This window comes from Bactrocera neohumeralis, chromosome 3 (assembly GCF_024586455.1).
Source record: "Bactrocera neohumeralis isolate Rockhampton chromosome 3, APGP_CSIRO_Bneo_wtdbg2-racon-allhic-juicebox.fasta_v2, whole genome shotgun sequence".
In the NCBI taxonomy this organism is placed as follows: domain Eukaryota; kingdom Metazoa; phylum Arthropoda; class Insecta; order Diptera; family Tephritidae; genus Bactrocera; species Bactrocera neohumeralis.
Window position 1 is genome coordinate 6152268 of NC_065920.1, and position 25927 is coordinate 6178194.

Genomic DNA, 25927 nt, shown 5'->3' on the forward strand with positions numbered 1-25927 from the left:
TACTGTGGGGATATGTAAAGTTCAAAGCATATGCGGACAATCCCGTTTCAATTGAGGACTTGGAGCGAAACACCATGCGTTTCACATTTGTCAGTTACCAGTTGACATGCCTGAATGAGTCATCGAAAATTGGACTCAGTTCCATCTGATGCGGCCAACATTTGAAAGAGATAATCTTCAAAAAATAACTGCCAAAGAATGTTCTTTCGAATGATAAAACATTCCTCATTAATTTTAAATTTTCTCTTTAAATAAAATAGGGAAGCTCGAAGTGGATCACACATGGACATGGTATATATATACAAAGTATGTGAATGGGAATATTTCTAAATGTAATAACGACAAAAATCAAACGATTCGATCTAATGCTGGAGGTCTCACGTGATAAAAAATATTTTCAAAATTTTTAATATAGTTTGTCTCAAATATTTAAATTAGAAAATTATTATGACTAATGACTTACCTGAATTTCAAAATTTCCTTCTATATTCTCTATATTCCTCCTATATTCATACAAAACAATTCACTTTCGATAGACCTATTCGGAACACATATCGAGCAATGCCTTCACGGCACATTTATTCTTTCGCGTTATCACTTTTTTCACTGCCCTAACATTCATATTCTAACACTCATACACTATTTTTTTGTGATTCACTTTTAAACGATTTATTACGCGTTATGACTAACCGACGGCTCGCGTTCTGGAAATAGAAAAAAATCAGATTAGTTATTTATTAAGTGAAAATAAATTAATAAATTTGCTATTACGCAATAAAAATAAAGGGAATGTACTTGATTTTATAGAAGTATTCGCAATCGTTCAAAAACACATTTGTTAAACCCAAGAGTAACTTGTGGCATACGTTATGTTAATCTTTACATCAGAATAGACTGAAGCAAAGATCCTAGCCACGACTGTGCCACCTTCGCGTATTTGGGAAAAAATTGAACTAACATTAAACTGAGTTGCTTTGAGGTGGTGAAGATATATTTTCAGCGCAAATCTGCGTTGCGAGCAATTAATCGCGAAAAGAAAACATGAAAAATATGAGGGAAATAGAGATCTAGGAATATTAATCAGCTGTATGATTCCTCGATGGAATTTTTCACTTTTCTTCGATAAAACTCTTCATTACAATAAATTTCTACGGCTATACGCGGCATTCATATGAAATCTGAACTTGGGTCTTTCTTAGAATAAACTAAGTTTAAGCTAAGTTGAAATTTGGTACGGAGATCGCAATAGCAAGGAGTACCTGTGGCATAAAAATTTTGAAAAAGTATGCATGACCCCACCTTCTATTTATACATATAATATATTCCAAATTAGTAAAGCAAGAGAGCCAAAATCTTCACGACAAATCCCTTAAGTACTTTTATCGACATTATAAATATCTATATTAAAATCTACTAAAAGCTCGAGAACTAAAGAACTAAATGCGCCAGAGATATTATATTTTACACACGAGACGATATTAGAGGGCTTCATACAAGCCGGTGTCAACAAAGGAACAAATCAAATTAGTAGTTGAGAAAAGTAAGTTCTGTGTCGAAAACTGTAATAATGATGGAAAGCTTATATGATTCAGAAAATTAAGTTGAACGACAACAGGAGCGTTACATATGTAATAGGCTGCCTTAGCTCATATTCTGGATGTTTTCTTGGAATTAACGTAACCTCAACATAGTCATAATCTGACAACTGCGATAGATTAGACACACATAGCTTAATTATAGAAGTTTTATGAAAAGAAAGAAACAACCAATTGACATGTAAGAGATCGTTTTCAGACAGATATTTTCAAATTTTGGTTGGACAATCTTTTAGAACTGTAAGAGCTCAATTCTGAATTCTCAATCGCTGAGATTCTTTATATTTTACGACCTGCGCTTCAACGAAGGGCCACAGCACCCCACCAAACCGTCAGCAACACATTTGCGAAACAAATCTAGAAAAGAAGAATGAAAATTTACGATCACCATCACGAAACTCATCAGAATTTAACGAAATAAATTTTCGGCGCGCATTAAAAATGCAACAGCACTAATTTATATTCTGCATCAGCAATCAAAAGCAAAGGAACGGTCGCACGCACACAACTCTAAGTGGAAGAACAACTACAACAAATGACAAATGCAAGATGAACAACAAAACGTTGGATCGCGAACGCATCGCTGCATTTGTGATATTAATAAGATTTATTTGCAACATTAAGCAATTTTTACTGCCGATTTCACTGTCACTGCCACCGCCGCCACTGACAATGTCGAGGTAGTGGCCCTTCACCAATGACAATGGCAACTGCGCTGGTTGCTTGCTCGCTTTTACTGTTTTCTGCGGCACTCAATTAGTGGCGCATTGTGGCTGCTGCATTGAATGCGCTGCGGATAAGATCGTAAAATATTTAGTAGCCTGCGCTTGCGCAGTGCGAAAACGAAAAAAGCTGTACGAAATGCTGAGAAACAATGAACAGTTACTGTTCAATACACGGAATTGAATTTTTTTGAGTCTTTGGAAATTTTCCTTTTACGTGAGTAGTCAATAAGGAGCTGACGGCGATGAAATCTTTGGACTTGTAAGACTCCTAACTACGTATTGGAATCCTGTGACACGTAAAAATGAATAATTATCTTACTAAATTGTAAAAAACCTTGAAGGCAAAACATGCCTCCAAAGGGTTGTCCGCTGTGTTTTGGACCCGGCACGTAAAAAAAGTGCCCAATGAAAAGTAGAAAACAGCCTCGGATGAGAGACCCCTTTTGATGACGACCACTGCAAACGGAATAAGGGCATGCAATTAGAATGTCCAGTCCCTTAATTGGGAAGGTGCCGCTGCCAAGCTGGTTGATGTCCTCGTGAAAATAAAGGCTGACATCACCGCCATCCAAGAATTGCGACGGACAGGACAAGAATTAAGACAGGCTGGTCCTTGTGGCATTTCCTCCAGTGGCTTTATAAAGGAGTGCAAATTCGATGTGGAATTCGTGGTGGGAGAGAGACTCCGTCGCTGTGCCCTGGCATTCACCGCGGTGGAAGTGAACTTCTTCGACATATCGATGATTTGCGCCCACGTCCGGACGGAAGAGAAAAACGACGTGACCAAAGATGTCTTCTATAAGCGCTTGAGAGCTGCTCCGCCACGATGTCAAAATCGTGCTTGGTGACTTTGACGCCAGGATGGGCAAGGAAGGTATCTTTGGCACAACGGTCCGTAAATTCAGCCTCCATGATGAAACATCCCCAAATGGGTTGAGGCTGATCGACTTCGCAGGGGCCTAAAATATTGTTATCTGTAGAACTAGTTTCCAGCATAAGAAAATTCGTCAAGCTACCTGGCTGTCTCCGGATCGAAAAGCCACCAACCAGATCGATCATGTTGTGACAGACGGAAGACACGTCTCCAGTGTTTTAGAGGTGCGTACGCTTCGAGGTCCTAACAGTGACTCGGACCTTCCTTCGAAGCTTTCGCAGGAAGTGAAGTTAATGAATCCAGAACTCGATATTATCAGGATAAATTATTTATGGCAAACAGATCTTAGGATAACGGAAGCATGAAACACAGCTTTGAACAAAAAATAACCCACATTAGTAAAATCAAGGAAACCAAGATCTATTTTTCCTTATACGCAGCTGGAACCAGGTTTAGGACTTAGTTTTGGAACTGTTAGCGCTTTCAACGTATTCTACAGATATGATTTATGCCTATCTCTTATCTTACCAAGAGGTTATAGAAGATAATTAGAGTTTCTTGAGAAAAGATATTACTTGGAACAAGATTTCAACATTAAAATACGAGGAAATCTTTACAAAATCCTTGCCATATGGCAACCTTACGAATGAAGTTATCTTAAGTAGTCTCTGTTATAAAAAACGATGAAATAAATAAATATAAATAAATTGTGAATTAACATCTGCTAAATCGGGACTTACATATGTATGTACCTATGTCTTTCTTTAGCGTAGCTTGCAAATCGTAACGCTACATCTGTAGCTCCGGTGAACCGGTTAGCGTAAGCGCTAATTTTTAAAGTCCACACAGTAAATTCGTTGATATAAAATAATCGCGGAGAGAAATCACCTGTGTAATGCCTGTCAACCGCTGATTGATTGCTACAATTGTGAATTAAATGTGCTAATTAATTATTGGTCTGTTTACTATTCGAGATGCCCGTTGACGCCACACAAATTAATCGAACGGATTGAAAACAAAAACAAGCACAACAAAGTAAAATTATGACGTTAACACTTGAAATGAGTCTTTGATCGAGCTTGCGCTTCTGACATTGGTGTGTGTCTCGGATATGACTATGGAGATTTTACTTCTGATGATTACTGATTTATGTGTGTCTTCATAGTCAAAAAAGTAGCTGTAGAAGTAGAAGCCCACTAATTACTTTCAAGAATTTCTTTGATATGAGAAATGAGATTTGCTCTTAGGCGGCCTATATTCGAGTTTTTTTATTTTTCGGCAGATTTCAGTATCCGAATTTCTTTGATATGAGAAATGACATTTTTTGTTTTAGGCCGATTTTCATTAATGATACAATTTTTAAATAAGCTTAAATTTCGAAATTCGAAAGCTTTTTCTATTTTTGAGGTTAACGAAGAACGGGGAGACAATTTTTTTTATTTATGACTCATCTCAAAAAAATGTGTTCTTGTTCAATCCGAAATTGGATGTATAGATCGGAATGTATTTAACAACAACAATACCAAAGTTAGGTGCCTCCATCTCCAAAACATTCCAATGTTATATCTGAATAAAATTTTTTGGAGAAGTTGGGATACGGGATATTCGAAAAAAATTAGCTTAAATTTCGAAATTCGAAAAAATATTTTCGACTTTCGAGAATTACTTTGAAAAACGTGAAACTATTTAATTAATTTATTTATTTTTGTTCACAACCCAGGCGAGTGAGTATCGGAATTTATGCCATGATTTATACATATGTATGTATGTATGTAGGTATATATATTTTTGCAACACCAACAACAATACCAATATTATCGCGTAACAGATCTATGTATGTATGTATTTCGGTGCCTCCAAAACATCCCAAATTTATTTTTGACAGCAAAATTTTTTCGAGAGATTGAGTCACAAGGAAAAAAGTAATTTAACTGTTTTTCGAAGTTAGTAAGTAATTTCGAAATTAGACTTCTTGAAAATTTTTATTATTAATTATGGTAAGTAGTTACCTAAAAAATATTGATAGTGTATAACATTTTTAGATGAAACTTATAAGACAGTTACTGCAATATAAGGGATTAAGTGGGAACTTCGAAAAAAAAAAATTGAATTTTCAATTTCAAACATACTGGCCAGACTTTGACCGCTGAAAGCATTTTTTTATAAGCTTAAATTTCGAAATTCGAAGAGAATTATTTTCGACTCATATTAACTTTGAAAAATGAGAACTTTTTTGACAAATCTTTCGAAAAAAATGTTTTGTCCTATACCCAGGCGAATGTTAAACAGCGTAACGCTATATCAAAATTATCTCATAACGGATCTATTTTATATCCGAGTGTCTAAAGCATTTTTTGAAAGTTCGAAATTAGGCTTATTCAAAAATTTTATTATTAATTATAGTACGTGATTACTAAAAATATATGGATGGTATATAACATTTTTTGTACAAACTTCGAAAAAAATTAACTTTTAATTTCAAAAATACTGGCCCGAATTGGACTACTGATAGCATTTTTTATAAGCTAAATTTCGAAAATCGATATATTTATTATTTTCGAATTTCGAGGATAACTTCGAAAAGTAAGAAATTATTTTTTTATGAGTAAAGATTTATCAAGCAAAAAAGTAATTCAACAGTTTTTCGAAATTAGCCTCCAAACCAAAATCGACAAAATTGGATCTTCGAAAAAAATAATACTTTCTATTTCAAAATTACCTGCCTGACCAGAGATAGCATTGTTCATTAAGCGAAATTCGAAACAAATATTTTTGATTTTCGGGGCTAACTTCGAAAAACGAATAAATTATATTTTTATTGAATCATATTTTTCGAAAAAATTGATTTAGTCTAAAAAAAATATGACGTTACTGATCTTTTTCGGAGTATTCAACATATCCCAATTATATTGCTGACAGTCTTAGAGAGACAGCAGAGAGCTACGTTAAGCTTTTCAGCGGAAAATTTCTGTTTTCTCAAAGTCAGCTAATACATTTTAGACCAATGTTACTAATTGATTGGGGTATGTATTGGTGTCTAATAAACAGAATTTCCATTCATGAGCAACCGCTGAAGGTGATTAGTGAATGAAACCCCGTAGTGGAAGAGACACACAAAATATGAACACATAAATAAAAAAAAAAAACAAAAAAAAGCAAAAACAAAATTTAAAAAAGTACAAAAAATCAAAAATATATATTAAAGTTTAATGATCGGAAAATAATAATGAAATCAGACAGAATTTCGAATTTTCGACACGTAGAGGAAATCGAATTTATTAAATTCTGAGTGATCGGAAGAATAACAATAACAAGAACAACAAGCAAACAGCAAAACACAAATAAACAAGTGGAAATATAACAAATGCAATAACAACAAACACCGTAGCGATGACAGTGGGCGGCAGCGGCGGTTAATGGGCAATGGACAGCGAACAGTGGCAACAAATTTGGTGAAAACCGGCATGCGGACACTGGTGCTGTTGTTGGTGTAGGTGTCAGCGCTCATACATCATATTAAATTATGACATTTTTATGTGTGAGAACAGGCATTAAAAAATCACTAGGCGCGCATGTTATGGCATATTAATATGCAAAGGCCGAAACAAACCAATATTGGAGAGACAACAACCACACAACGACCACAACAACAGCAACTGGCGCATGTATTTATGGGCGGAAGGTAAAACGCGTTGACAACTGCCGCAAACGCTGACGTGTCAATTAAACGCACACACACAAACACTCATGCACATACAAGTCCACATAAATAGCTTCCCGTTTTATTAATGCTCAGCACATTTTAAAATTTCTATAAATTATAACAGAATCACACTGCGCGATTTTATTAAATTGCATTTTTTGTTTTTGCAAAATGCAATTAATAACAAATTTAATTTTGCATTCTATTTTCATTATTAATATAAATTGTTTTTTCTTTGTTGTTGTTGGCTTGCGGCAATTAAATACATTGCAACAGCTGCTGCAGCAAACGAATATTGAGCGATTGATATGCAAATTTTGACACATTAATATAAATATGTATAAGAAAACGTAGGATACTCTATAAAAAAAAATATATAAAGGGTGATCCATTTCGAGTTTCAATACTTTTTTAAAGAAAAACACAGAAACTTCAAATTAAATGGAGAATATTTATTAACATTCGAAAGAACATTATTTGGTATTTATTTTTTGAGGATTATCTTTTTCAAATGTTGGCCGCGGCTACGTCTTAGGTGATCCATCCATTGAGTCCCATTTTCGATATCTCGTTCGAGCATTTCGACTGGTAACTTGCGAATGACACGTCTAATGTTTTGCCCCAAGGCCTGAATCGAAGCGGAATTGCATATAGTTTAGACTTTAAATATCCCCACAGAAAAAAGTCTAAAGGTGTGATATCACACGATCTTGGTGACCAATCGACCGGCCCAAAACGTAAAATTATCTGTCCACCCAAGTGTTCTCTTAATAAATCCATTGATTGATGCGATGGTTAGGAAGTGGCATCGTCTTGTTGAAACCAAATGTCACCGAGATCAGATCACGAGCTTCAATTTCAGACATCAAATAGTCGATTTATCATGACGCGATAACGGTCGCCATTGACCGTTACTTCCTCATTGGCATCATTTTGAAAGAAATATGGACCGATGATTCCACCGGCCCACAAATTACACCAAACTGTTGTTTTTTTTTTTTTTTGAATGAAATGGTAGCTCTTGAATCTCTTCAGGTTGATCTTCGTCCCAAACGCGGCAATATTGATTTTTTTTGACCTCATCGCTGAACAAAATTTGGGTGGAAAACGTTGGATCTTCTTGGAACTTGTCAAGAGCAGATTGAGCAAAGCGATGTCGTTTGAGAAGGTCGGGCGGCCACTGTTCTTCAAGTATGTTTTACGCTTTCAATTTTAATTCTCGACGTAAAATGCGTCAAGCCGTTTCATATGTCTGTCCGAATTGCTGCGATCTACCGTCAAGTTGAGTGATCCTTCAAAAAAGGGTATTGAAAGAAGTCTCTACTTGGATCTCCCGTTATAAATGACCAGCTTTGTCAGCTGAGTCCGTTTGTCTGCCCGTTCGTCCGTAAGCACAAATTATTTTTGGAGATATCGATCTGATAATTTGCACACGTTCTTTTCTTCCTAGGAAGCTGCTCATTTGTCCGAAACGCTGAGATCCGACAAAAACCCCACCACAACAAAGCTGACGGAGCTTCTAGAGATTCACTATCCTTATGTGTGACCTGGCGTTGCTCTGAAGGAGGATAATTAGCTGAGCGGACGGCACAACTGTTGATAGTAAAGTTCCGGACCATGAATTCTGTCTTAGCCACCGTTTGTGTGGATTCACCGCGATTTGAAATATTGTCATAAGCGACCTACTTTTTATTACCATAAACCATTCTTTTCAGAAATGGATTCATGGCGACAATTTGGTCCATAAGTTTTTTTGCATTAACTTCCATAAATCGAGCTTTAAATGATTCCAAACGGGTTTTTTGTGTTTCCTCCGCATTCGAAGTCCGGTCGGACTCGCGGATTTCCATCATTTCGTCAATATCTTTGACAATTGGCTTTTTAGAAACCAAAATCCCATGATTGGCTACTACAGTATCAAATCTATAAACACTAATCACATCTTCAGCCCGGTGACTTGTGAAGGAAACCTACAATTCTAGCTTTTCTGATATTATCTTTTGTGTGATGTAGTATGGTGTGAGATCGCGTAAAAGATAATATCAAACCATACTAAGCCACTAATTCACAAAACTGCTTGAGATGTTGTTTTAGTAGCGCTATCCCAACGCGAGTTTTCTAAAGCCATCTATTGGAAAAATAATAGACTCCTCTTTATTGGGCCTAATATAAAGTATAAGATATATGATCAGTGATTTTTCTGAAGTATCGAAGACGGTTATCTGGCCATACCAGCGAACCTCGGACTAAAGCGTGAATTGAGTAAGCCATCCTTTAATACGCTGGAATAAATAAAAATCTTCGATCAATCAGCCAGGATAAATAACGCTTTAACTAATGGGTGAATAAATGAACCGGGTAACCAGTAGAACTTTAAATAAATATTTGGATTGGAGGGATCTTGGACTGTTTACGGCTATTATAAGCACAATTCATTCAAAATTCTTTAGTAGATTTTTGGTTGCTTTTTCTCAGAACCAAAAGTCCGAAAAGCTGTAAAACATAAAGACCGATGTCTTTCAAAGGTTAGACCTAACTAAACAACTAAAAAACCTCTCTCAAAAACGTTACGAACTCCAACTAATCTGTCTGGTATTTTGAGGACTTTGAAGCGTGAATGCGTGGAAAATAAGCAAACTTATAATCAGCGCTCCCGTCTGTTGAAGGTCGCCGACATAACTTTAACGAAAGAACGACGTTCGTGCAGTAAAACTATTTCCTCCATAACGACAATGGAAAACACATTTACTTTAATTAGTAAATTTCAAAAGCTGTGTCTTAACGTACGCGAAAATACCCGCCGCGCATTCCACGAACTCATGTTACTTAATTGTTAATTTCTTAACACCTCAGCGGGGATTCTGGCACAGACGGGCTACATGTTGTCGATAATATTCTAGTATATAATTAAACATTGTGTAAGTCGCATGAAAACCTATTAGTTACTGCTCGACTATTTGTTTGTCTATGATAATCAGTAAGTGCATATATGTATATACAAACATATATATCTCAATGTGTATGTATGCGAGTGATGCTGATTGTTTTTGTTTTGCTTACAACATTGATTGTTGTTATTTATTGTCAATGTATTACAAATATGACTAAATGTTTTTACAAGCCGCAGCGCTCGCTTACGCTTCCAGCTCACGTGCATTATGAATAAATAAATACAAATATTTATTAAGTATTTCCCTTTTTCTGTACTTTTATTTAGACTGCGATTGTTTATTGATTTGGTGAGCTTCTGCTCTTCTGTTTTTGCTTTTTGAAGCGCAAAATCATTCTTTTTTAGCGCTATTTTTGCTGACCGCACGGACGGATCAAATAATACAGGGTGGCAAATAGAAAAGAGCTGTCTATCTCGCTTATTATAGACTATCTGGGAACCGTCTGGAAGTGAAACAAACCCGAAGCTTTCTATCCGATCTACTCTCTTAAACTACAGAGCGGTGGTCCGACCTCTTAGATAGGCTGATATTACCAAGCCTGGTCTTGTTGTTTCAGAAATACATCGATTCTTCTGTTAGATCATTTATAAATCTAAGTCCATCTCGTTTACGCTTTTTATCTGCTTTGTTTTCTTATTCTACAAAGTGGTGTTTCGACATTTTTGACAGGTGGATAATAGATACAAAGTCTTTTTGTTGTACCAAGCCTTTTGAGGAATACTGTCGATGCCGAGATCAGATGTAAATCAGGGTACGTTTACAATACGCAGACTCGGCTATCGCCGGAACCATTTGGGTTAGGAAACAATTTATTGCAGAGAAGGCTTTGTGTAAGCGCCTCATCGCCCGAGCCCAATTTTTTTTGATACATTTTTTCTCCCTTCAATTCCTCTAAATTAACATCGAAAAAGTGTTATAGAAACTATCCAGCTATTGTTGGAGTCTATTTTTTCCCCTCTGATATCTCAGCAAATGTCTTGACTTTCAAAACTTTCAAAACTCTACACAAAACGCTTAACTCGCCGAAAAGTATTAACTCTACCGAACACTGATCAAGGTTAAAATAAATAAATTTTAGTATAAGTGGGTAAGTTTCTTTAGTAAAGAAGAAGAAGAAGTCTCTGAAAGGTAAGAGGTCGACTATAACAAAGATCTCACTTGGACAGCTTGGAACGCTGGTCTGTTGTGGTATCTAAAAAATCTCCTTTATCCTGATCAATAGGCCCTTACAAATCGATAAGCTTTGAGGTTATCAAAATTCTGTTGAAACGGGTACTGTCAGTTTCGGCTATGTCTTCCGGTTCGCCGAAGGTAAAACAACCGAGATGTTTCAGCCTCAGGCATGCAAAGGGTGGACCATGGAGAAGAAAGTGCTTAGATGTTTCCAGCTCACCCTCTTCCATACAACTCTCGCAGTCCTCTCGGATCTCGCAGTCGCACAGAAGATGACCTTCCACCAGCGCATGATACGCGAGGTCCATTGGTTCACTGCTAGAACGCAAGATGGCAATGGAGTCAAGGATGCCCCCACTGGCTAGCTCATTGGCCTCGCAGTCACCAGCTTTTTAGCTGTGACCAGGTCCGTAGCTTGACGCTGTTTATGAGGACAAACTTTGACTGGTTTGGAGCGCACAGTTAGCAGTCAGCAAGTATCGCCGCTCTGCTGACAGAGTGTATGCTCACCTCCCTGAAAGACGTTTCCCTTACCTCGTACGTCCGCAGAAAATAAAACCGATAAATATGTTTTCTAAAATAGTAGAGCCAGCAAATTATGAGTCACCCTGTAGACTTATTTCGCGAACGTGGAAAACAAAGTACACATGCTTTTGTTGTTGTTGTTGTTGCTACTGTTGGTTAGCAACAAAATGTTGTTAATAAATTGTTCGCAACCTGACAGTAATCAGTTATAAAGCACCAATGATAGTGATACTAGCGGCGGCGCGGCTCATTGGCTCCACCGAGCACGGAGGCCGGAAGGAGGAAGAATAATATTATTTGATTTGTGGGCCTGTGCTGCTGCTCGTATTGTTACTTAATGCAGTCAGACGCCGAGTGAGCGCTTCCCGCTGCTGCTGTTGCTACTCACGTTGTTATTGTTTTTGTTGCCGCCAAATGATGAGTGTCTATCAGCTGCCCGGTGCTTTGCTTTGCTGCGGTCCACTTGAAATTTATGACAATTATGGCGATTTTTGACACAATGACAGCCCAGCCGCCGCGCTCCACCGCAAAACCAAGCCGCAACCGGCCAACCGCGCGGTCGCCGCATTGCATTCGTTTGTGCTTTCACAGGCGTAGCGCCTAGATAGTCACAACATTTTGCGGCTAAAAAGTGAAATTTATGCACACAGCTGGTTGCCATCTTGGCCATGTTCGCTGCCTTTTTGGTGCGGCTATTAATAATAGTTGCTGCCACAGCGGGCAATAACAAAAACGCCAGCGTGCAACACGGAGGGTACGCGGTGTAGTGTTCCCTCACAGCTTCTGGCTGCCGCCGCTTTTGATTTGCTTTGATTGTGCTTGTTTCTGTTGTAATTTTTGTCACGTCTGCATTCATTCTTACTTTCTACAAGTGTCGCACAACAACAACAAAAACAAAAGTGTGTAAGAAAAAGTCTACAAAAAGCGAAGCAAACCGAAGAAAGTGCATAATCTCGCGCCTAATGCACTTCATCTGCCTTGCCGTCTGGCGCTCTACTGCCTCGCAGCTCCTCGGCGCCCGCTAGCGTCCTTACGCGGCATTAAAAATCGAAATACTTTGCTTCTTGACTTATTTCTAATTCTTTGGCCGCACATTTGGCGCCCAATCTGCACAGTGCACGCGGGCGCCAGACAGCGGTGGGGCATGCGTGTGGCAGCCAGCCACAATTGGCGCCTACAACACACACACACACATACACGCGTACGCATGGCATGTTGCACTAATAGCGGATAGACGGTGCATTGTTCGCACACACGCAACGCGCGAAAATTCCTCAAATTGCACATTGCCACTTTGTTGTGCTTAGAAGCCAGCGGCTCTAACATACATACATACAGACACGGTCACAAATGGCCATTATGCGGTTCGCTGTTGTTGTCGGCCATTCTTTTTCCTTTGTTGCATTGTGAACAGCCGCGCGCCAGCCGGCTTATGTAGCCATATGTCTAACTAAAATCACTACCGCTGCTGTCCGCCCGCTCGCAGCCACAGCCAGCCTATTTTCACACACACAAACACACGCGCGTTTTAGTGTGGCTGTCCACGGCTGTCGGCCTGCCGCTAACAACATCAACGTCGTCGCTGCGCCCGTCGTCTGTGTTTCCACATTTGCATTTCTTGCTCATTTGCTTTGAGTGTCGACGAAAGTCCGCTGCACCCAACCAGCCGTTGTGCTACAGTGCCACTCAAATGATGAAAAAAGGTGCGGAATCAGCATTATTTATTCGTTGGACTATCAACGAAAAAGGATTGAGCAATTTGTGGAAAGATTGTACCAAAAATGCTCTCTCTAACGAAGGGATCTGAGCAGTCATAGCGGTTATATACTGAATCTAGAGACCCATTCTTCTGAATTATGTCTCAGAAAGAATTCTTCGACAGATCCATTGAAAGAATACCTTTTCGGCGGGTTTTTTCAAAAGTTGGCTATAGCCATCTCGTACCGGTGTTTATTGTCTAAAGTCCATAGGTCTAACTTCCTAACCCAATATTTGACAAATTTTTTTAGTGCGAAAATAATGTATAAAGACCCAATACAATTTTTGGAGTGAAGCTCTGGCTATCTATTACCTATATGTTCTTTCGAAATTGTAATATTTAGAGCTTAGAGGAGCCCTAGCACCTCGCAGAAAGGAGTCCAACGACCTACTATTAGAGCTTAGAGTATAAAGACGACTATTTTGGAGTACATATTTTTCTCAACTTGACCACTTTCTTCTAAAAAAAAAGAGTGAGCCGAGTTGAGACCATGGAACAAGTCGTGAAAACTCCTACTTTTGTAAGACATTCTGGCGGGTAGTGTCAGATTCCAAACGGTTATGAACCCGTGAAAGGTGATGAGGAAGTATGAGAAAGATTTGGTTGAGGGTGAGTAGTCCCCAAGGAAATCTGACGCTAAAAAGCGAAACACCAGTTTTTATTCAGGTGGAACGGAAGGGTTTGTCAGAATGCACGGCCTTCTGAAGCGATCGATTTTCTTGCACCTGAGAGTGACAGGACAGTTGATGCGATGATGCTGGGGTTTGTGTAGGACGCTACTGACGCGCAGCGATTTGCAGCGCAGGAGATAGCTGCCGATTGGATGGAACGAAGATTGCTTTCCGCTGGGATCTGTTTGTTTCTAGCGTACCAGAGGAAGTGCAGAGCATATACATACGTGGATTGAAGCTTCAAAAGTTGTCGGGGTGAGGCACAATCCCAAATTGGGATGGCGTTGGAGCAGATGCTTCTAATGTTGGTATTGAATGCTCGTTAGGTTAGCCGCCTGTTGAAGAAAACCCGGACGCATTTCGCGAAAGGCCTCTATTTGATGGGGAACCTATTTACCAAGATTTTTGGCGGCCTTCGCGCTTGTCGTGACTTGGTTGTGTTGATATCGAATCCCTACAACCAGTACTGGTCGAGAATAATGGAAATAAAGGACAGATATTTCATTGATAATTATCATTATCATTATAAAGATGTAGCATTTTAAACATTAACCAGATGAGAGTTATAGACCGGATTGAGAGATGAACGAAACTTAACTAAAATTCAATAAATTTACATAATCAAGAAAGGAAATATGGATCTTCATCAAATATTGATATATTCGCATATTTTACTAACGCAACAAACTACAGTGCACCGCGTCTCCCCTCGTCACCCATAATTTTGCGCACACTTCTGTCACATTTATTGTTGTCATTGGCTGGTTGCGTTTTTCTTTTTTGTGGCCGCACGAGCAAACACCAAAGTGCGACCAATTTAGAAAATTGCATGGCGCTGACTGGCCGCCAAGCAGCGACCAACGACCAACGACCGATAGAACGACCGAACCCGGCCGGCTGTTGCACGAACGAACGCAATTCAAGCGTTGCGCCTAACGTCGTCGGCCGCCAACTGTCAGCCGGCCCGCCAGCCAAATGCGATTCTTTGGCCAACATTTGGCACAATGCGGCGCGCTACAAAGCCATTAGATGTGTCGGCCCAAACAGCGTGCAGCCACAACCACAGGCACTGACACAGCCGCTGCCGCAAACAGCAGTGAAATTACGCAAAAGTTCATTTGTTGTCAGGCTGGCCGAAACGGCAAATATTTTAGCTGCCGCAGCTCGCCGGCTGTTGCGCGTCGGCCTGATGGCTTGCTGGCTGTCGGCTAAAAAAGCCGCGACCGCTCAACAATGAAATTCAAATGCAACCATGTAAAAAAAAGAGTGGCAACGAAAAAGAATTGAGTGAAGAAAATAAAATCACAGCCACGATATGAATCTAAATTTAAACGGTGCATTTTTCTGAATAGTAAATTTCATTAGATTTTTGCCTCCGTCTTGCTTTGGGGTCTTTTTGTGCGGCGGCGCTGCAGAGCAATGCCTGCCTGCCTGCTGCTGTGCGCATTTTTTCGGCACTCAGACGACTCGCAAACGAGCAGACAAGGCGCACACTTCATGCTGCCCGGCACAGTTGGCTGCCACAGGCGGTATGCCAGTCTCATTTCCTTCTTATTTTACATGCAACAGATGTCCGACACTTTTAATTGCATAATTTTATTGGTTTCAACGAGTTCGTTTGCATATTTCGGCGCAAAGTGTGCGCGCTCGCTTTGAAATGTTTTTGCGAATTTCTGCGCTGGTGAAAAATAGAATTCGTCTCGGGTTTAGGGGTTTTTGGCTGCGTTGATAAATGAAATGTTTGCGGTCGCTTAACGCATGAAAAGTGGAACTAATTGATGAAATTTAATGAGCCAAATCTAGCATAACGGTAATATTCTTTTATTTATTTTCGTTATGGAAAATATTCGCAAATGTCAGAAGCGATTTCCGGTTGTCTGCTGAGACATGTGGATTGAGCCTCGTGGCGCCACAACTGGCGCACAGCCCTTTGATCTTGAGAAGTAATATAGTAGAGAATTCGAGTAAATCTTCAGGCAATATTTGCGTTGAAGATAATTTCTGGCATTCAAGTTGTTGTCGTTGTAGCGGCAGAATTCTGCCGAGTTGACAGCCCTTGATCCGGTTCCGTTCCGGTGACGTAAACCCGACTGTCGTGGGAGCGGTTTAACAGTCAAGTCGCCTCAGCTAATACACCAATTATTTTTCTCCAACATAGACTTTTTGTAACCTCAAAAATATTTTTGTACTATTTGAGGCAATTACTGGCATGCTGATACATACATAGCTCTGACCTGGAGAATGTTATTTAAAGGTTTTATGGTTTTCAATATGTAGACTATGAGATTCCATGTGTGCTTTTTTAGAAAGTCCGACTCAAAGCTCATGGTAGTCGGTTCAGCTTTGAGCAAGTTCTTTCAGGGTTGATTCAGTATCGATTTCGTCTATATGGTAAAAACATCCGAAGTCCGACGAAATATTTAGCCCCTTCAAACAAGGAAAAGGGTTGAATAGAACAATTTAGAAGGTTTAAAGACTCAATTCAAAAGTTTAATCCAGTCCATTTTAGGCCCAGATTAGAACTCATTGTACAGATCTTTTCGTAATCTATCATAATCAGCACAGTGGTATGAATAGAAAGGATTATTTAACAGGTTAGCAGATTACTTCAATAATTAAATACAATAATGCTCCTACTTGGTCAGCTAAGATCGCCGGTCCGTTGTGATACCTATAACTCCTAAGTATTGATTCAAAAAACCGTCAAAAGACGACAAAACACTTTGAACCTGTCAAAAATTCATTAATTTGGGCTTTTGAAGCTGGTTCGCCAAAAATATGACAGCCGAGAAGTTTCAATTCAGTCGTACAAAAGCTGGAAGATCGAGAGGAAAGTATCTAAGTGTCTCCACCTCGCCTTCCTCCTAAAATTTTGAAGATTTACGTCCGACAAAATATTTAGTCTCATCTGTTACATGTATGAACTATGATTCCAGCCTTATGAACTTTGCTAAGAATAAGTAATTCAGTCGATCTCCTTTGTTCTCCTCTAGACCAGAAGGACCTCACAGTCGAAGTAAGAGCTAGTTCTTGAAGAACGCTTGTTAAGCTCACACGAGATCCACAGATCCGACGCTAGAAAGCTAAAGATCAACGGAGACCGAGCTCGTTCTTCAGCCGATGTAATTAGGACAATGGTGTTTTCTCTTGCGAACTCATCCACTTGGTAATGAAAGAACTTTGATCTTAATGATAGACATACACTTATTACTTGGCTAACATTGGGCGCACAGTAAGCTAGTTCAACGCTGGTATTGCCGCTGAGCTGTCGTAGCGAATGTTTTCTTCGCTGAGGCAATCTGCCCTACCTTAATGGCAGTCACTTCAGCTTAAAAAACACTTCCGTGATTTGTTAGCCCGGTACTAAGGTTGACTGAGAGTTCCTTACAGAAATCTTTCCCTCTCAAATTCCACCCATCCGTGAAAAAGTTCGCTGCACCTCTTTTCAAGCGACTTCGTCTAGCGCCTACATATCTTCGTCGTCAAGTAAGCAGAGAAAAAGCTACAAGGAGTAGACTCTGCGACTCAGAGATCCAAGTTAGAAGTATTTCTCTGTAAAATTAGCTTTTGGAAAAGCGAGATGTTGCAGTAGTCTACAAAATCCAATAATACTTTTGGCGAATGCAGCTGTTGTATAGGCTGTCATTGGAAAGGTCTATGAGGAGGTCTAATATGTGTGAAAAACAAGAACCCGACAGAACCTACTTGCAAACGCTTGAAAAGCGCTATAACCTGGGGAGAAAGGGATGCAAATGCACCCGATAGATTAGGTTAGTTTTCTTTTTCAGTCGCACATCTCTTTCAAACCTTTTAATCTATTATTTAAACGATGGCATCGCGATCGCCTGTTAACTCTATTTATTGCCAATTTTTCGCACGTTTCTAAGAACCAAGAAAATCCCACAAAACATTACATAGTTCATTTGATTAATATGCGCGCGATTATTTAAGAAATTACCAAATGATTCGATCACGAATTGCAAATTAATTATTGCATTCTCATGCGAAATACGGTAATTCCTGAAAATTTGTTTATTAGCTAGCTAAATGTCAAAACAACACACGACAGTTGACGGGGCGACAACGACAACGACAACAACAACAACGACGACGACGCGGCGCTCATGTCAGACACACTTAACCTAACCCAACATGCGCTAAATGACAACACACCCGCTCCACTGCCCTCTCCTTGCCCCCTCTTCCCAGGCTGATGTGCGAAATGCATTTTTTCCGGCAATGCAACGAATGGAATGCGCCACACATACAAATACACAGTTGTGCAAAGAAAAAAAAATAAAAATAAAAAATGTGAAATTAAATAAAATTCTCGAATTGTATGACATGGCTGTCAAGCAGAATCGTCAGCTTGTCCGACGCACTGTGACGCGATTGCTCAGCCCACAGCCCACAAACCCAAGCTACCACACAGCCTGTCAATCAGCCATTCAGCTGCGCATTCTAATTGTAATTGGCATGGCAATCGATCGATTGTTGTTGCTGCTCCTGCCTGCCTGCCTGCTGCCTGCAATTGGCTGACTGCGCCGACTGCAGAGCTGAATGGCGGACGGACTGACGTCGCTTGCCTGCTGCCGATTGCACTCTGCTGCTGCAATTGATGTGTTATTGTTGTGCTTAATTGAAATGTGGCGCCAATGGAAACATTCCACACAAACACACACACACATACATATGTATTCGGCGCATTACTCGCTCTCAGCCCAGCGCCGAGTTTGCAATTGTGGCAACAACTGTTGCTGCTGTGGCGGCTGTTGTCGAGCTATTCTGAGCGTTTATCGTACGCATATTGTTTGCTTCACAGGCACACACACACTATACAAACATTTTGCTTATCTCGCCGCAGACCACTTGTTTAGTATCTGTTAAAGGTTGACTCAGTGGCAATAATAATTAAAACAACAATATTGAATAAATAAAAAGTAGCATTGCAATGCGGCAAAACAGTTGGCGATGATTGGAAAATGTATGTTTGTATATAGTTGGCGCTTACACCTCTCCTAAAAGCTTTGCGGAGTTTTTTTTGGAGGCTGCTAGAGGCCTTAAGTTGTCTCTGCAAAGCTGATTAATTTTATGCAAACCTTTTTCCTGACACAAAAAAGGACGAAGTTTGTAATTGCAGGCAAAATACGACTTTTATCAACAAAGAGAAAGAGGAAAATATTTTCTTATTCGAAATTCCCATGAGCAGTCACATTACTTGACTCCTTCGACTCTAAAAAATATAGCTGAGAAGCCAACATTTGTCATATTACATCGCTCTCACTCGAAATATCTCAATAATGTACAGAGAAGGGGGATTGTGAGACCCTATAGTAATGGGTTGTCAAAAAAGTCTTGCGGTATTTTCGTTAGTTGGCGCTGAAAGCGCGTAGTTCTAGTTTTATTCGTCACATCGGGTCATGCTAATATAATAATAACGGGTGATTCAAGTATAGGTAATAGGTAAAAAACGTGTTTTGCGCGCTTCGCATAACTAATGATCAACATAATCGGCCTACTGAGCGTACTATTCGTAACACTATCACCCATCTTGAGGCCCAGCATTCATTATTGGATATAAATATTCGACAGAATAGGCTACGCCCAGTACGCAGTGAAGAAAATATATTAGCCGTAGCTAGGAGAATACCTACACGAAGACCGCGGCGAGTCGACTCGACGCCGTTCATAATGTCGTATGGAACGACTTGGCGCATTTTGCATCGAGATCTTCAATTGAAAGCGTTCAAAATACAGCTTATGCTGTATTATTATTATGAAGCCGCTCGACCTACCCAAGCGACATCGCATCGCTCTAAGGGCTCTTGAAAATTTCCAAGAAGATACGACGTTTTCGAGCCAAATTTTGCTCAGCAAAGAGGGTAATTTCTGGATAAATTGGTAGGTAAACAGATAAAATTGTCGCATTTGGGACGAAGAGAAACCTGAAAAGATTCAACAGCTGCCAAAGAATGTTTTCTCTGAGTTTTTCTTTAAAAAAGTAGAATCTTGAAATGGTTGACATCTTAAAAAGAAAGGAAGCAATATCAAAGTAAAGCCTGACAAGAAAAACAAGAAATATTGAATTTGGTCTACACTAAACCGACCGTAATCACAATATTTTCCGACGTTTTATGTGCAATTTACTTCGGAGTCTTAAAAGGCATGTTCGGATATGTCCGAACGAAAGTCAAGGCACAAGCTTTTCGACGATAATACTGACTAAAAGTAGCAAAAATTAGATATTTGGAAAAGAGAAAGAATATTGGTTGTCAATATTTACATTTTACAAATGGTAGCATAGAATACAATGACTCGGATAAGATTTTCGATCGGTAATAAATTACCTTCAGTATGTCGCCCACCAATCATAGTTATTACATAGATAAATTCTGAGGAAGTCTATGACTTTAGAATTTAGTTGATTTGGCAATTCCAAGAAATGATTTGCAGAAAATTTAGAATTTTGAAAAATTTGAAAGTATTAGACTTTTTCATAGCAGGTTTATGGAAAAAATTGTAATATTTAGCATATAGTCTAAAAATTATTTATATTTTTTTCATTTATTCGGTCGTTCTCTAAGTAATTTCGTTTTATTTTTAATGCAATTTAAACACTATTTTTTATTGTCTTGAATTTATATATTCTTCATTTCGATCCAAAACCATTTGCCATCTCTCGGGCAAGAAATAGTCCGAAGGTGCCAAGTCTGGACAAAAATTTTAAGATTTTTTTACAAACAAGCCTTACTTAATCAATCAATTCAAATACTAGATATAACGGTAAAGCGGCTAAATGTTAGGTTTGCTGCGAAAAAAATTATATATATATATTAATTTTTGTTTAATAGAATAATTGTGTAGCAAAAAACATTCAAAATTCGCTTACCACTTATTCGTTGACCGAAGTTTTAGGACGAAAAAACAGCACCGCTCTAATCTGAAATAAAATAAGAAAAAATGTTTATTTCATTAAATTTTCATTTACCAAGAACTCAGACATTTATAATAAAAAAAAAACAAGCATTTTTCCCACTGCTAAAAAAGTAGTGACTTTATACTTCTGCACGCTCACAATTTGCTGCAAATTTTTCTATTCATCTAACTAATTTACATAATTGCTTATAAGAATATTAAATCAACACGATCGCCAGGCGATTGAATTTGGTACTGCATATGGAAGGACTGAGACAACTACCGCGCCCATAAAACGATATTAAAATATCTTATTTCAGAAAAGACCATACCAGACCAATCTAAGCGAAATTTAGTTCATAATATATCTATTAAATCATCATACCACTGTTACAAAATGAAAATTGAATAAAAACTACGCTCCTTCCCAAAGTAAAGACATTTTCTAAAGCGATAGCCGAGACAACAACCAATAAATCAAAATATGGTAATTACGATTTAATAATGATCGAAATCTGACAACACCTTTCCTCATTTATCGAATATGAGAACCGTAGAATTTTATATAGCAAATATCGAGTAATATATGATTTATCTTTATTTAATTGATAAGGCATGATTTTTTAGCAAATTATAGTCTTTTTAGCATATATAAGTCTAAAATCGATCAGTGTTTTCCTCACGCCTTCATATCAAATATAAGGAATAGCTATCTGGTTCCTTTGATACCACATTTTTCGGTCTATATAGGATATATAATTACAGAAAATATTAAGAAATCCGGATATACTTATATGCTCCCCAGCACTATTTCCAACAATAAATTGATTTTCTTTTTATATATTGTTTTCAACAAATGCTGTTTCAGCTATAATTAAGATGGAGTTAGCACTCCATACTCATTCACATTAAATCGCTTTGTCACATAATGCTTATGGGCATATTATTATAATATTGTAGTAAAAATTTAAGGTTATTTTTCAGTGTTTACAATAGTTTATTTCACCTGTTGTGTAATTATTTGCAGTAAAAAAGCCAAGAAGTTAAGTATTTGCTAGAGTCAACAGCAGTATGAGGCGTAATTGTTAAAAAAACAGGCAAAACAATAAGCGTTTAAATATTATTACACACACAGATGTTCTTGGGGGCTAATATTTGCGCTTTACAACACACCTTCCCAACAACTTACAAAAGGCTACTAAGCCATTAAAAATGCTAATAAAACTGTGCGCAAATGAGGTGTAGTACGTGTGTTACGACAGTAGAGTAAAAAATATTCAAAAAAGAATCGAAGATCTGATAAAGCATATCTAAACGATGAGCGGGAGCCGAATTTTTTCTTTGTTTTATAGTAAGGAGAGGCATCGATAGGCGGAGTGCGGAATTTTAATCCCCTAAACCTAAACTTGTTTCAACTCAAGACTCTTCCACTTAACCACCAGAGGTATTACTTCGTGGGAGTAAGAAGACCTTTTACGTATCCTCTATAGCACGGACGGACTGACGTCTATTTTGCTGGCTTAATTTAGTCATAATGGAAGTTGCTGCTTCGCGAACACCTTTCGGTCGATTTAGCTAAGTCCGGCTGTCTGTATATAAGCGAATTAGCCGCTCAGTTTTTGAGATATCGACCTGGAATTTTGCACACGTTCTTTCCTCTTCAAAAAACCACTTTTTTGTCGAAACTGCTGATATCGGACTGCTATAGCATATAGCTGCCATACAAACTGAACGAACAAAATCGAGTCCTTGTATGTAAAACTTTTTTATTTGGTCAGATATCTGCACAAAATTTGGTACAAATTATTGTCCAAGACAACGCTATATCCTCAGAAACTGTTCTGATCGGAGCACTATAGCGTATAGCTGCCATACAAACTGACTGCTCAAAGTCAAAGTGAACCTGTGTATTTTTCTGGGATAACCCGTCACTTTAACCCATACTGCTTATTATCGACCCACTTTTTACCACTTTCAAAGACGCCAACTTTAATCTTCTTGTCGGATTTCGAAAACTTATATTATTTTATGCTTGTACGAAAACATTTCTCAGCCACTGTACACTCATATATGCGTAAAGGAAAGCCAGAAATACTTCACGTTTGTAACATTACACTTGCCACTTGACTGCAAAAGCATTTAGAAATGCAGATGTTTAATACTCAACAGTTACAACAACATATGCATACAAACTGTACATATGTATACATATGTAAATATGTACAGCAGTTTAAAAGAATGCAAGAAAGCACATTTTGTTGGCACGCAGTGTGGCGTGAAGATAAGCGACATCAAAACAGCTGAAAGGCGGCATGTGTTATTATTTTTCGTTAATTAAGATAAAATTCTACTTGAAAAACTTTTTTTTGAATATTAATTCTTCGCGGTAAGGCTTACGCCTGCGGTTGACACTTTTTCTCAACACTCTGGCAAATAATCGCGGTGGAAGCGAATTTCGCAGAATAAATTAAGTGACAAGTGGGCGTGCAGCAACGTAATTGAAACTGTTACCTTTGGCGCGAAATACACAGATGCCCGAAAATATGCTTATCAGTAATGATATCAATTTTATGACATTTCTTTGCTACATTTTCGGCCAATTTCGGAAGGTTATGGGAAATAAAATTCTGGCGGAAGGAATTAGCAAACCAGTTATATTTGAATAACGGTAAAAAACACGGTTTGTATTGGTAGGAAGTGGATGAATCGAATTAATATTTCCATACGGCTTTTCATAATTAACGGTCATTAAAATAGTAATGTGATATTAACAGTGATAACACAGGACAGGACAACCCTTATATGTAGTGTAATAATTTTGAAAACGGCTTTAATTTTATAAATTTTTTTTACCGATTTTTTTATACCCAGAGGTATTTTACTTTGTAAAATATATATATATGTAAATGAACAACGTGACGAGCTGAGTTGCTTTAGCCTTGAACGTCTGTTTATATACATATATACTCGAAATTGTCTCTCAGTCTTTGAGTTATCAATCTGACATTTTGCACTTTTCTCACAAATATGTTGCTCATTTGTCTAAACTGCTGATATCCGGTCACTAAAGGATTTATTTACCGTGCAAACTGATCTTTGAAAATCAAGTCCTTATATAGAAAACTTGTTTATGTGACAAGATATGGTATATTCGCGAAATTTGATGGCTTCCTGTCCAAGGTAACGCTACAATTTTCGTAGGAATTGTTTAGCTAGGAGCAATATAGCATATGGCTGCCATTCAAATTAGGTATGATACCGTACCGTATGATAGATACACATAATATAGTAGATGTTATAAGATTTCCAATTCGTGCTAACATTTTTTTATTTTTATCAAAGATCCTACTTTACATACTATTGGATAGTCGAAAAAGTCTTTTCGTATTTTGTCAATAGATGTCGTTGCAGTCGTATATCTCCAGTGCTACCAATCACATTGTGTCATACCATATGGTGTTGGAAAAGTGAGATTTTAAGCTTCATTTAACCAAAAACAAAATTTAATTCGGGGAAGTTGAAAAAAAGGTACAGCTGTTTAAAAATGAGTGAAAAAAAGGAGAACAATAATGAAAAAAAACTCCGCTATATTTTGAAATTTTTGTACTCGAAAGGGAAGAATGCCATGCAAGTCACCAATGAAATTTGTCAAATTTACGGAGACGATGCTCAGTTCGTGTAACACAACAATGCTTCGCTCGCTTCCGTTCTGGAAATTTCGATGTGAAAGATGCACCTTACTCCGGTCGACCTATCGGTGAAAAAGTCGATGAAATTATGGAAAAGATTGACCAGGACCGCAACTTAAACAGCCATGACATCGCTAAGGAACCATTTAAAAAAGGCTGGCTGCAAAAATAAGCTCGATATTTGGGCACCACATGAATTGTCTATGAAAAATTTAATGAACCGAATTAACATCTGCGATTCTTTGCTGAAACGAAATGAAATCGAACCATTTCTGAAGCGAATGGTAACAGGAGACGAAAAGTGGATCAAATACGACAATAATGTGTGAAAAAAAGGTGGAGCTCAACAATTGGTCGCGGAGCCAATATTGACGCCTCCAAAGATTATGCTGAGTGTTTGGTGGGATTAGAAAGGAATCATCCACTATGAGCTGCTCCAGCCTGGTCGAATGATTGATTCTACATTTTACTGTCAAAAACTGATGAGATTGAAGCAAAGAATCGAAAACAAAACGGCCAGAACTGATCAGCAAAAAGGGCTTCGTCTTCTACCAAGACAACGTTAGACCACACACATCTTTGATGACTTGGAAAAAAACTGGGAGAGCCTGGCTGTGAAGTTTTGATGCATCCACCATATAGCCTTGGCCTTGCACCATCGAACTATCATTTGTTTCAAAACAATGCAAAACTCCCTCAATGGACTAGTTGGCTTCAAGAAAGACGGAAATGTTATTTGCCGCAGTTTTTCAGCCAAAACCAGATCAAGTTTTATGATAGAATAATGTCTCTAGCGGAAAAATGGCAAAAAGTTGTCGATCAAAATGGTACATATTTGGTTCATTAAAGTTTATTATAAATATAAAAAAAAGTTGAAGTTGAAGACATACGAAAAGACTTTTTCGACTACCCCATATGTGTAGAAATCGATGTTAAGAAGGAATTCCAAATATATGTATATCTTATTTATATGTTTTTCCATGTTTTGTGTAAGTCCTTTTTATACATTTCCGCTGCAATAGCACGGTATCTAACACGATATCAGAAGTTGAGCCTTTTCTAGAGCCAGTTAATTGGAGGATAGAATCTAAATACATACATACATACTTCGTTTGGCAAACAACAAGCTTTGCCAGGTTGCTATTCAAAAGGAATATCAGTAGAAAATAACGAGAGGTGTATAAGAGAATAATACTTAACGCTTAATATCAGCGATAATCAGATGTGGAATCAAGCGCCCGAGCTAATATCAGTAGACCACGCGGGCGATCAAGAAATGTTAGACTAAGGTTAAGTTCAAAAATGACATTATATATTGAGGCTTTCAATAACTTTTTCTCGTTTAAA

At 38.2% G+C, this 25927-nt stretch overlaps 1 long non-coding RNA gene across 1 annotated transcript in view; it reads right to left on the reverse strand.

Annotated features, from left to right (window-relative positions):
* Positions 1-469: 469 nt before the first annotated feature.
* The window catches only part of LOC126751962 (uncharacterized), a 75119-nt gene continuing 49661 nt past the window's right edge, over positions 470-25927 (reverse strand). The window contains exons 2-3 of the long non-coding RNA XR_007665950.1: positions 20866-20916; positions 470-704 (exon numbers count right to left, since the gene is read on the reverse strand). This is a non-coding gene — a long non-coding RNA (uncharacterized LOC126751962). The remainder of the gene's footprint in view (positions 705-20865; positions 20917-25927) is intronic.